Raw genomic sequence first — 13,220 nt, 5'->3', positions numbered from 1 at the left:
CCACCTTATAGGATGTGGGGACCCGGACAGGCAGGAACCAGGGACAGGAAGGGTTCCCAGTGTTGGGGTACAACAGTGTTTGCTCAGCTAGTCTTTGGCCCTGGGCCCCGCCCCTGGCTACAGGCTCAGACAGGCCCCAAGAAGCTGGGTGCTGGCTGCACATCAGGCAAGGTGGGAAGCAGTATCTTGCCTCCATTGTCTGGGGAAGAGCCCGCCCTGATAACAGTGAGAACAGCTGCACCACAATCAACAGGCGGTCTGACAAGAAGAGGTGGGGGGGCATCTTTGTCTGGAACCCTCTCCCTGCTTCCCAGTAGGCTGACCCCTCTGGGGCTGCCCACCATAGCAGGCAGAGGCTGACCCAGTACGGCAGTGCCCCACACTGCCCCAGGAGGGCCCTCCAGCTCCCAGGGGGTGGGGGGTGGGGTGAGGAGGTTCAGATGAGGATTAGGGTGGGGTGATGCTTTGAACCCCGGAAAGACTGGTGGGAACTGGTTCTTGACTCATAGCCGAGAAGGAGGGGGCAGTGGAGAAGGATTTATGCCTTAATTTTTTTCTTTTATGAGATGTGAACTTAAGCAATTAAAAATATGCATTTTATTTTACACAATCTGCCCTGCTATGCCTCTTCATCATTGCTTCAGCCCTGGTCCCGTCAGAACGGCTGGCAGTTCACATAACTTTTCATCTTCAAAGTGGATAGACAAATTGACTGTGTCCCTGAGGTTTTACAAGGCTCAGTTCCCGTCCTTTGTAGGCTTCCTCATCTCTAAAAAGGAGCACTGGAGGAGAGCATTTTCACTTCCTGCTTCTCAGAGCCCAGCAGCAGGCTAGTTATTGAATTTCTTTCAGTACAGACCAGGCACTTTCTATGCACCAGGCACTGGGGTCGCATTTTCATGTTCTGTTGATAAGTATTGACCCTCCCATTTTATGGATGAGAAAAGTGAGGCTCAGTGATTGAGCAACTGGCCACACTGCACAGCTAAAACATAGTGGATCCACACTGGAGACTGAATCTTCGGGCTCCTGTGTACCATGCTCTTTGGTTTTCTGTTGCAATGTGAACTCTCTTCTAGAACTAGACTCCAGCTTTCTTGACAGGCTGCCCCTAACTCACTGGCTTGCATATGGCAGGATAACCACCAGGTCTGCTGAAGTCAATGAGGTGGGTTTCCCCAGAGGACAGCGAGGACAACAGAGGCTGAAGCCCTCAGTGACCTGACTAGCTAGGTGTCCCCTCCCAGCTCGATTCTGGAAAGAGGAAGGAGTAGAGGCTAGAGTTTTGGAGGGGCTGAGCTCTCCACATACAGCCAACTGGTTCCGATGAAAGGTAGCCAGGAACCACCCTTGCCCAGGCCCTGCCCTGCCCAACATGCCACTCCAGGCACCAGCTGTCAAGGGCTCTCAGTGGACTTGAACAAGGAAGACTGTCTTGGGATAGGAGACACCTGTGCCTGACTCTCGTGGCCAGGTGGCAGCAGATGACAGGCATGCCCAGCTGTGGGCCCCAGCTTCTGGAACCTTGCAACCAGAGACTGAGGCTTCTATACACTATTCTCTGTCTCTGGCAAGATTTTGCCCCAAACAAATCCACCTAGGCGACTAAAGAAAGGCTCGCAAAGTCTTCATGGGAGGAGATGCCACAATTTCCCATTAGAAACTGTTGGAAACTGGTGACAAGTTCTTACTGATGTCTGCTCTCAGTGCTTCTTGCTGCAGAAGCATGCTCTGTCTCATGGTATGGTCAGACCTGTTGGATCAGGTCTGGGGATCAGGCAGTTAGACCCAACCCTCACCTAAGGACAGAACTTGGGGGAAGAGAAGGACCTTGGGTGGAGGACAGACCTGGGGCTAGGCCAGATCTGTCTTTTATTTACTGGAAATTACTTTACCCCTGTGAGCCTCAGTTTCTTCATCTGTAAAATAGACTTAATATTTTATTAGGAAATTGCTGTAAAGATTCCACAAAATCACGTATGTTCACAGTTACTCAAAGGCCTGAGGACGTCCTCAGAAGGTGGCTGCTAGTATGTTGGTATTTGGGGTCCTGGGAGAAGTCAACAAGCTGAGATATCCCTCAGGGTTCTACTAGAGCCCCTCCTAGTACCTCAAAGGCCAAGGCTACTTTGATTTGTCTGTATTCACTAAACGACCCTGTATCTTCCCTTAGGACAGAACACTTCGGAACTCTACACAGGTCTCAACTGAAAAAACAAAAACTCCTCAAATTCATTGAGTTGAAAACGACTCACAGTTGATCCTCCAGTGGGTTTTCAGGGGATGGAGAGCCCATGGAAGGAGACTCCCTATCTTTCTCCAGCAGAGCTGCTGGTTGATTTGAACCACCATAGAGGTGCTGCTTTTGGCTTAGTGGTGAAACTCCCTACAAGAGAACACCACCAGAGTTCCAGCAGGTCTCAACCAGCTCAGTTCTTTTCCTAAATAGTTGCACCTTCACTCTGGCTTATGATGCCTGGCCTCTTTTGACGCCCCCATGATTATAGTTCCTGGCCTGGTATGACACCCTCATGGTTATGGTGCCTGGCCTGGAAGGAGAACTCTGATGAGCACCTGATGTCCTTCCTCAGAAGATAAGGGGCAGTGTCTGTGTGTCTCTACCCACAAGCCTCTGGGGTCACAGCAGCACAGACCTGTGCCACAGGGCACAGTGGACCCAAGGACGGGGGCGGGGGTGGGAAGCCAGGGCTGCCAGGGATTTAATGTGCAATGACGGGTCTCCCGCCCAGGCTCCTGCTCCTTTTCCTAGAATCCAAGAAAGTTCCAAGTGTCCTCAAGGGAACTTTCCCACTTCTCAACAGTATATACTAGCTCCTCCCACTCGCTGAGTCCTTCTCCCCTAACCCCAGGCTGGCCACACCCAGCTCCCTTAGTGCCAGCCTGAGTCTTGGAGAGTAGAGGCCCTTTCCCCACTTCCTACCACACCCCTGCACTCTGGCACTTCAGGTGGGGTCAGCCTAGGGAGGCTCCATCCAGGCCTGTATCACTGCTTCCCTCATCACCTGCAAATGAGTGAGTGAGAGTGGAAACAGCCTGGGATGGGGCCTTGCTGGGTTACCAAGCACTTGACTGGTCCGGAGCCTGCATACATCTATCTCATTAAATCCTCGTCACAACATTTGAAAGTTAGCGCTCCTGAGACCCCTGAAGAAACTCAAGAGAAAGTCAAAGACATGTTGTTGGCTGAGCTAGGGTACAAACCCAGGCCTACCCAACTCCAAGTCCAGATGGCCATTCCTGTTGGGCCCCTTCCTCTCCAAGGCCTCTAAAACCAGCAGGTTCCTTTCCAGGCCTGCTCAACGCTTCTAGTCACCCAAGACGGGAGACACATGGCCTCCCAGGTCTCTGTTCCCATGTGCAGACTGGGAATTGCAAGCACCACCCTCCACCTGCCTGTGCAGTTTGTTGGGGGCATCAGATGAGATAAGCTCTGAAAAGGGAACTTGGTTATCTGAGAAGAGGTGTGGTAGTGATTATTGTTTGCATTATTCCAGGGCATGGAACAGGCCACGGGGAATGGGGGTAAAGTCCCCCCTGAGAGGTTTGCCAGCAGGCCAGGGGGAGAATCTACTTGAATTTCACACTGCAGGCAGAAAAGCGGTGGACAGACAGTGAGCCCTGGGATGTGAGCCTGTGGTCTGGCTGTACTAAGCACCTGTCTCATCTCCCCTGGGACCCCGATCTAGTCTTCTCTCCCCCTCAGTACCTCTTGATACTGAGGGTCCCTGAAGTCACAAATGTGTTTCCTTACAGTGTCATTTATCAAGCACTACAGCCTATTCCTTGGAAAGAGACATCATGCTTGGAAAGATGGAGGGTCAGCCAAGGAGTCTCACGAGCCCCAATGAGATGGATTGACACAGCGACTGAAGCAACAGGCTTAAGTGTCTCAGAGATGATGAGGGTGGCACAGGATAGGACTGGGTTCAGCTATGTTGTTCATTGTTGTTGTTATGTGCTGTCAAGTCACCTGCGACTCTATGTACAACAGCCCTAAACCCTGCACTATCCTGTGCCAATCTTATTGTCTCTGAGACACCTACCCCCATTACGCCAGTCACTGAATCAATTCATCTCATCAAGGATCTTCCTCTCTTGCGCTGTCCCTCCACCCTCCCAAGCATGACGTCCCTCTCCAAGGACTAGACCTGCCTTGCAACATGTCCAAAATATGTTAGATGAAGCTTCAGAATCCTTGCCTCTAAGGAGCAGTCGGATCTCATCCTCTCTAGAATGAACCTGTTTATTCTCCTAGCAGTCCATGGTATACTCAATAGTCTTCTCCAGCATCACAGCTCAAAGGCATCAATTTTCTTTCTATCATCCCTCATCATTGTTCAGCTTTCTGATGCATAGCAAGTAATTGCAAAGACCATGGCCTGGATCAGGCGTACCTTAGTCTCCAGAATGACATCATTGCTCTTCAGTACTTTGGAAAGGTCTCTCACAGGGTCATTATAAGCCAATAGCACCTATCAACAATAACACTAACAACAGAGCCTAGTTTAGGAACAGTCCTTGGACTGAGATTCAAGAGACTCAGGTTCTAATCCTGACGCTGCCATGAGCCAGTGAACTTTGTGATTTAGGCAGGTCATTTCCTTTTTCTCAGCCTCAACTTCCTCATTTCAAATAGAGGAGGGCTGGCAAGTGATTCTTCCTGAAGGCTTCCTCTGGCTTGGCTCCAGGTGTGGAACAAGCTCTCAGGGTTCAGAGGACACTGGGGGTGGGAGGAGAGATGAGGGTGTCTGTCCCCATGTGCTTTCTGGGTCAAGGGCTGCAAGCTGGCAGAAATGTAACCTGCAGGATGTATCATGGCCCAGCGGGGAACAGAACAGACGAGATTTTGCAATTCTCTCAGACTTTGGAAACAAGGTGTGGCTGACATTTCAGGGGCGTCGATGTGCCTGGCTGGGAAGAGGTGTTTCTCAGGGCCAGCGATTCTTGGGAACAGCTGAGGGCCAGGCAGGGGTGGATAGAGGAAGACAGCAGTGTTACAGAGCAAATCCAGGGTCTCGCCCAAGTCAAGGGGCACCCTGAGGATGTACTCAGAGTGTCAGCAGCTCTGGAACTCATATCCAGGAAGTATGGTGTTGGCTAGCAAGAGAAGCTTCCCAGCGCTGCGTCAGGCCTCTACCAGGACCCAGTGAGCAGGGAGGAAGTGCTCAGAGCATGGCTTCTCTGAGTTCTAATCTTACCTCTACAGTGATTTGCTTTGTGGCATTGTTGTGTTGTTAGGTGCCACGGAGTCAAATACAACTCTATATACAACAAATCTGAACCCTGTCCTATCCTTTGCCATCCTCACTGTCTCTGACACACTGGAGCCCACTGCTGCAGTCACTGTGTCAGTCCACCCTGACAGGTACGTAATTGCCCTGTGGGAGCTGGGAATACACCTCCTTACATCTCCTGAGAATGCTGCTAGAGTCAACCCCACATGACCCAGTGAATATGACAGAACTGAACAAGTCTCTAGTGCTCCCCGTGGGTTCTCTCTCCCCAGTATGGACGGCTGACTCACAGACCAGAAGCAAGCCAAGCAGGTACTTGCTCCCCATGCCCTGATCCCAATTATCACATCTACATTTCCCCATTGTGTAAATATCCACATAACAGCACAGAAGACATTTCAACAATCTTCTCATGTACAGTTTGGTGATACTTATGCTCACTTCATCATGATGTTCACCAATATCCTTCTCCCTTCCCAAACTATACAAACTACTCTGGTGGTGTAGCCTGTATGGAATTGTGCTGTCAACTTAAAGGCTGTGCTCTCTCATCGATCGAATCCACCAGATTCTTCTTCAAGAGAGAAAGATGGACAATCTCCTCTTGTGTAAGTTATAGTCTGAAGACCTGCTGGAGGATCAGTTATGAGTAGGTCCTGACTTGATGGCAATGAGTTGAGTAGAGTTATCTGTTCCCAGATTACACTATCACCCTTAGCAGAGGCTCAGGGTCCCCTCTGAGCAGGCACATGGTTCTCTATCTCCTGCCAGCCTTGGGTGAGGCAGCCATTGTTGCTTTCTTTTTACTTTTGAGCCATGGAAGCTCGGAGAGGTTGAGGAACTGTGAATTGACACCATGGGCTTTCTGATCTCCCCATGGTGGGACCAGAACCCTTGGTCAGTGGATGAGATTATTTTGTGGTACCTCTCTATTGGAGTGACCTCTTTTATTCTTCCCCACCCTGGGGATGGGGGTGCTGTGGAGGACCTGGCCTATGACCTTGAGGTCCAAATCTGGCCACTTACAGATCCCTCCCTTCCTTCCGCTTCAAGGGGGCATCTGGCAAGGAGAAGAATCTAGGGGAGATGTTAATTAGTTCTGACAAATTAATAAAGAAAGCCTAATTCATTCTCCAGATCTAATTTCCTTCCCCATGTTTTATTTTCCTGCCCAACAAGCTGCTGCTAGGGAAATAGAGGGGAAAGGTGGTAGTGGGGGGTCAGCTTGAAGACAGGCTCAGGCCAAGCCACCCAGCCCCCTCCTTGCTGCCTGGCGGCTCCCCCACAACCCACCCCTCTCTTCCAGTGCTCCAGGAAGCCAACCCCAGACATGAAGCTGTCACACCACTCCCAGTTATTCCCTCTACGCCCGCCAGCTCCAGGGGCGACAGTTGTAGCAAGCTGGCGCTGACTCAGTCTGTCACCAGCCTGCCCTACTCTGGGAAAATGCAATTTAATGAAGTCCAGTGGCACGACCTGGGCACACAGGGTCCCAGGAAGAGGGCAGCACCAGCCTGGGGATGGCCGATGGTGTCCCCTTTCTGGAGGACAGCATCTGGTCTGTTTGACACGATCGTATCTTCAGTGCCAAGCCAGGGGCTCGGGGGGGGAGGGACTTGGGGCAGTCACTCGGTGCCCCCTCCTGCTCCTCTCATCTCTTCAGCGACTCTGAGCAACAGGCATTAACCTTCTCCAGGAGCACCTCCACCTCCTCTTGCTGCCTGTTTTAATAGCGTATGGTCTTGACAGCTGGGAAATCCTTCCTGCTGCTTAATCTCAAGCCCTTTTACTGAAGAGGAAGCCTGGTTCCCCATGCCTTTTGACACAGAGCCCAGGAGAGGGTCGGCTACCACCAGCCACCATCCTGGCCAGCCCTGGCTAAAGGAGTTGTCTTGGCTAAGGAAGGTGGTTGTCTGTGACAGTAAGGGGGCTTCCAGTCTAGAAGATAGTTTTAACTCTGGCTGGACCCAAGCCTGGGCTTAACTGCTGATCCTGCTTCACGATGGGTGTTTGCTGGGATCCATGGTTGTTCTTCCAGCTATAGCAGAGTGGGGATGAACACGGCATCCGAAGTCAGACTCCGGGTTCAAATCCCATCTAACTCCTACTACTTGTATGACTTTAAACTTCCTGTGCCTGTTTCCTCATCTACAGAAATGGAGTAACAATGGTAACTTCCTCAAAAGTTGTTGGGAAGATGAAGTGCAAAACAGTGAGAAAAAAACCTGGCACCACAGATGTGGTGAGGGATAAATGTTGGCTGTTTGCTGCTGCCCACCAGGCCTTCCTGGTCCTCCCTAGAGTACTTCTTGTCCACTCTTCCTGTTTCCCTTCCTCCAGTGCCCACTCTCCCTTTAGATCTTGGCCAGACCTCTCTTGCTCTCTGCTCCACTAAACCAGACTGTCAACACTCCTGTGAGACTCTGAGCTCCACTAGGGGACAAACGGCCCTTGCTATGCTCAAGCTGCACATGAGGGGTGACTGAGGCTGGCATGACTGGGCCAGCGCCTGGAGGCTGAGGTGCTTGAAGGCTTCACCCTCCTCTAGCAGAAAGTGCCTGGGACCTGGGTGAATCTGGGAGACTGGAGGCCAGTTCTGACCAGAAGTTTCTCCTCTAGGCTCCCCACTGCATGCCACATGCTGGAAGCCCAAAGAAGACAAGAAGGGCCTTTGTGCTGGGCACCAAAGAGAGACAAATGTCACACAGTATGCACTCAGGCCATCTTCAGGGCCAGAAATCAGCCCACCGCTCATGACATCACATTCCTTTTGACCCTTTTTGGCTTTGAGTGATGTGGGAACCAGGTGGTGGGCAGACAGCTGATCCAAGATGTCACTGTGCACCCAGGGTGGGCCAGCCTGGCCAGAAAAGACTCCACGGGCTCCACTGGAACAACTGGGCTGACACTCTTGCTGCACAGACGGGTAAACTGAGGCCACAGTGTGCCTAAGGGGGCTCCTTTGGTAAGTGGCCCCATCTCCCAAGCTGATGCTCTTTCCACAAAAGCTTGCTTGGCATATGTTGGTAAGCCTGCTTCCTCCTGACTCCCACACTGGATACCAGCCACCCTGGATCATGTCAACACGTCCTCCCATCCCGAGCAACACTCTGAGGTTCCACAAAGGTCAGTCATGTCAAATCTTCATGGCTTATTGCATGGTTAAAGGAAAGCAGGGGGTCAGCCTCCCAGACTGCCTGCTCCTCTGCACCTCCCTGCCCAGCTCAGGAAACATTTCCTGGGGGAACAAACTGTCATCACTACGCCTGTCCTTCCACACCGCTGGATGCATGTTGAAGGCACCTTCCTGTAGCCTCTTTTCTAAGATTCCTTTTGCTTAGCCTCCCTTCTTGGTCCTTCAAGAAGCCTGCTCCGTGAGTTCCCCTAGCTCCCTGCCCTAGGCACCTGAGGACAGCAGTAGGACCAGGGACTGTGAGACTCCAGTGAATCTCTGTGTTTGGGGTCCCCAGGGCCATACAGGTGGCACTACTTGTGTTCCCTTGTTGGGATCATTCTCTTAGATCTTCCCTGTGGGCAGGGACTTCTCACTCCTCCCTTTGGGTCTTTCTCCAGTATTACCCTGTGGGTTTTGTTTTCTTTTAAATAAATTTTTTTTATTGCGATTTTAATGAAAGTTTACAGAAAACTTGGATTTCCACCCTTCAGTTCACTTTTCTCTTAAAAAAAAAATTAATTCATTGTTGTACATTTCCCCTCTCCCCCATTCCAGTATACTTTGCTATGCAGCTCTTATTCTGGCCTGTTGTCATGCAAACAATGCCTAATCATAAATTCCTCTTAAATAGTTTTTCTCTCTTCTGTTCCAATGCAGTGTTCCTTATTTGTCCCCTCTTAGGTTCCCGCCAATCTCCATGTCAGTCCTGTTTTATAAGTGGCATCATGCAGTATTTGTCCTTTTGTGACTGAGATATTTCACTCAGTATAATGTCCTCCAGGGTCACTAATTTTGTATATTTTATCAGTTCCTTGTTTTCAGTGTTGTACAGTATTCCATTGTGTAGAATGTTGTGGATAAATTAGAACCCTTATTCACTGATGGTGGGAGTGTAAAATGGTGCAACCACTATGCAAGGCAATATGGCATTTTCTCAAAAATTTGGGAATAGAAATACCATTTGACTCAGCAATTCCATTATTGGGAATATAAACCCTGAAGAAATTAGAGCTGTCACCCAAACAGATATATGCACACCCATGTTAATTGCTACATTGTTCACTATAGCAAAGAAGTGGAAGTAACTCAAGTGCCCATCAGCAAATGAATGGACAGAGAAGCTGTTGTAAACAGTTTTATAGGGAACTATGGTAACTTAGTGGTAAGGAGTTGTGCTCCCAACCCAAAGGTACAGTTTGAATCTCCTCTCATGCGATTTGCTGTCTCTGAAAACCTGCTGGAGGATCAGCTATAAGTTGGTTCCAATTTAGTGGCACACAACAACAAGCTCCTGTTTCAGCCGAGCTGGGAAAGAAGGGCTCCCAGGGTAGAGTGACCACTTGAACTAGAGGCCACAGATCCGAGTCAGTTGACAGTCCAGAGGAGGTCCCTGGGGCCCTCCCAGCTTTCACCACTCCACCTGCAAATTAGTTCACTGAAAAAGAAGGCTGAGATCAAGTCTCTTTGTCCTTCCTTCTGGGGATACTGACAAGCCATGCCTCACCCCAGCAGGTAGTCAAACTCAGAGAAAAGCATAAGGATCGGCAGTGTGTGTGGGCATGCAGGGATCGGGGTGGGGGGACAGGAGGAGAAGACCAGGATGAGTTGGTGATGGATGCAAGAGGCCAGCCGTGGCCAGGCCCAGATCCAGCTCCAAGAGGGAGCACTTCTCATCTCAGGAGGGCCGCCTGGCCTACTGCTTGCAACTTGCCCACTTGAATGCCCTGCAGCCCCAGGAGAAGGCATCGGGCATCCCTGGCCAGCCTGGAGCGGAGGCAGCTACCATGTCATCCTTTAGATTCTGGGCAAAGATTCCAATGACTTAGTGTACTTCTGTGGGAAATATGTGCAGCCCCAATGGAGTCCTGAGTTTGAGGCCTGGCCACATTTGTGGTGTTGTGTTCTTAAGTGAACCAACCTCCTTGAGTTCTGTTTCCTCAGCCGTCCAACAGGGAGAACAACCCTAGTCCAGAAGGTGGCTGCGAGGGTGAAGGAGGTGCCAGTCTGGGGCTCTGAGGTCAGGGACAGCCTCGTGGAGCAGGAGACTGCATGTGTGTGTGTGCACACTGGAGGTATGCACAAGCAGGAGGCAGCCTGCTGTTCATGTGAACATCATTCATTAAAGTACTGTTGAGTACCTATTAGGCAATGGCAATGTTGTTATGTGGAGTCAGAATCTACTCATAGCTGACCTTCCAGTGGTTTTTCCAAGGCTGTAAATCATGAAGGGGGGAAATGTCCCATCTTTCTCCTGCAGGACAGCCTGTGAGTTTGAACTGCTTGCCTATGGGTTGGTAGAACACCTCCTTACCACTAGACCACCAGAACTTGCTGAAGAAAACTGCCAATATTCCCTGTCCTGATGGAGTCTACATTCTAACAGGAGAAGATAAAAACAAGTAGGATAAAGTGTGTGTGTGTGTGTGTGTGTGTGTGTGTGTGTGTGTGTGTGTGTTGGTTTTAGACTGAGGGTGGCCAGAGTAAGCCACACTGAGAAAGGGCCTATCTAAGCAAGAGCCCACAGGACCTGAATGAACTGAGTGGTTTTAAGAGAATGCTATGGGCAGAGGGAACAGACGGTGCATGGGATCTGACACAGAATGTGTCTGGCAAGCTGTACCTGTGTTGCTAGAGAAAAGGGCAGGGGTCTGAGGAGGCAAGCCCCCCAGGAAGGTCCCCAGCTTTACCTCTCTTCAGGAGGGCACCTGAAAGGGCGTGAGCAGAGAGGAGTAAGATCAGAGAGTTGCTGAGAATAAAACACAGCATAACAGGGGGAGACTCACAAAAGGGCACCTCAATAACCTCTGTGAAGCTGCAGAGGAAGTGCCAAGGCCACAGCTGAGGTGGACAAGTCCCTGTGGACCCCCATCTCAGGCTGGCCACAGTGAGACAGCTGGCAGCCCGCTCCCTCTCCCACAGACAAACTATCTTCCCCACCTCGGGTTTGAAAGGGAAGTGGAGGGCAGGATGGGGAGGAAGCCCTTCACAAAAACAATGGCCTTGAGCCAGGACACGGGAGATGCTTGTTCCCCGTATTTATGATTGTTACTGGAGAAACAGAGGCCCCTGCGGCACACCTCCTCTTGGGCTGGAGCCAGGTCCTCGCTCCTCTCCTTCCTTCCACCTTCCCCTTCCATCCCCGCCTCTTCCCTTTCGCCTGGGCATAGGCTTTCCTCTGACACAGAGATCAAATAACTTTTCACTCAAAGAGAAAGATGGTATCTCCCCTCACAATTCAGCACCAACACCAGCAGATCTGACATCCCCAGATTAAAAGGCAATTAAGACAGCTTTGTTTTTGTAGGGGCAAAAGGTCTGCTTGGCACCCTCTTTGGGTACCCGATCGCACTGTGGGGAGGGCTGACAGCTCCGGTAACTCCCATGGGGAAGGCCTTGCCCCTGGCCCACATTGCCATACCACGACCCTTCCTACAGCTGCCACTCCAGCAGCAGACCTCGAACTCTGGGTGCCCAGGAAGAGGGGAGAAAACCCCAACCAGCACCTCCATATCTTTGCTCAGCACAGACTTAGAGTGAAGGCAGAAGCTGAGTCTATCCCCAATCCCCAAATAAATAACAACATTGTTGCTATGTGCCATCGAGTCAGAAATAACTCACAGCTGACCCTCCAGTGGGTTTTCAGAGGCAGTAAATTACTTTCCCCTATGATGTATCTGGTGGATTTAAACTGTGTGCCTTTGGGCTGATAGCACAAATCCTTACCACTAAGCTACCAGAAATCCATTCTTGTTGTTGAGTACTGTCCAGTTGGAATCGACTCATAGCTGACTCTCCAATAGGTTTTAAGAAGCAGTAAATCACATGGGAGGAGACTGCCCATCTTTTTCCCATGGAACTGTTGAGGGGTTCAAACTGCATGCCTTTGGGTTGGCAGCACAACTCTTTCCCTCTAAGCCACCAGAGAGCAACTCTAAATATAGTACTTTTGTTTTTAAGTCTGTTTCAAACAAGCAACATAGACTTGCCCCATCAGGAAGAAGAAATTGAGGGTCAGAGAGGTGGAGTAGGTTGCCCAAGGGCACACAGCTACCACGCGGTGCGCACACACACTCTCTCATGCTTCATCACCATCACATTGGAGCTGTTCCATGGATGACCATCCATTGGGTTTCTGAGGCTTTAAATTGCACGGGAAGAGATTGCCTATCTTTCTCCCAAGAAGCTTCTGGTGGATTCACACTGTCAGAGAAGCAGTGCAACTCTCTACAAACCACACCAGTTCTCCATTCCTACAGTTCTTCCCTACACGTCTCCTGTGAAGCAAACCACCCCCCACCACCACAAGGAATCTGAGTGGGGAAGGCAAGGGTCTTAAAGTCTATTCTTGCCTTCTGGCAGTTCTCTGCTGGACAAGAGATAGTAGGACATCCATGCCTAGTGGCACAGACATCATGGGAAAGTGAGCAAAACCGTAAAGCTACAGGAGTTGGGAAGATCAGGGAAAAGAGACCCTTGAAGGATGGGAAAGTTTTCATCTGACACGAGTGGAAAGGCACTGTCCTGACAATGGTGGGCAGATTCTTGGAGCAGTGGGTTCCTGCTCACTCTGTCACCCAAACCTTCCTTCTCCTATGTGCAGCCACAGCTAGCCCTCTCAGGTATGGCCCCCGCTGGCTTCTGGGCTTTTGCATTGCCTGTGAAAAGCGCCCTCTTGAGCCCACATCATCCCCACTCTCTCTTTTATTGTCCATTCCCTATCCTACTTCCACCTTTGTTATTCCCATGGTCAATCCTCCTTCCCTGTTAGTCATGCTATGGGTGCCCACACG

The sequence above is a fragment of the Elephantulus edwardii genome, unplaced genomic scaffold (genome assembly GCF_000299155.1).
Source record: "Elephantulus edwardii isolate Elephantulus edwardi_28Jun2011 unplaced genomic scaffold, EleEdw1.0 scaffold00171, whole genome shotgun sequence".
Lineage (NCBI taxonomy): Eukaryota > Metazoa > Chordata > Mammalia > Macroscelidea > Macroscelididae > Elephantulus > Elephantulus edwardii.
Note: the sequence above shows the minus strand (reverse complement) of the source record.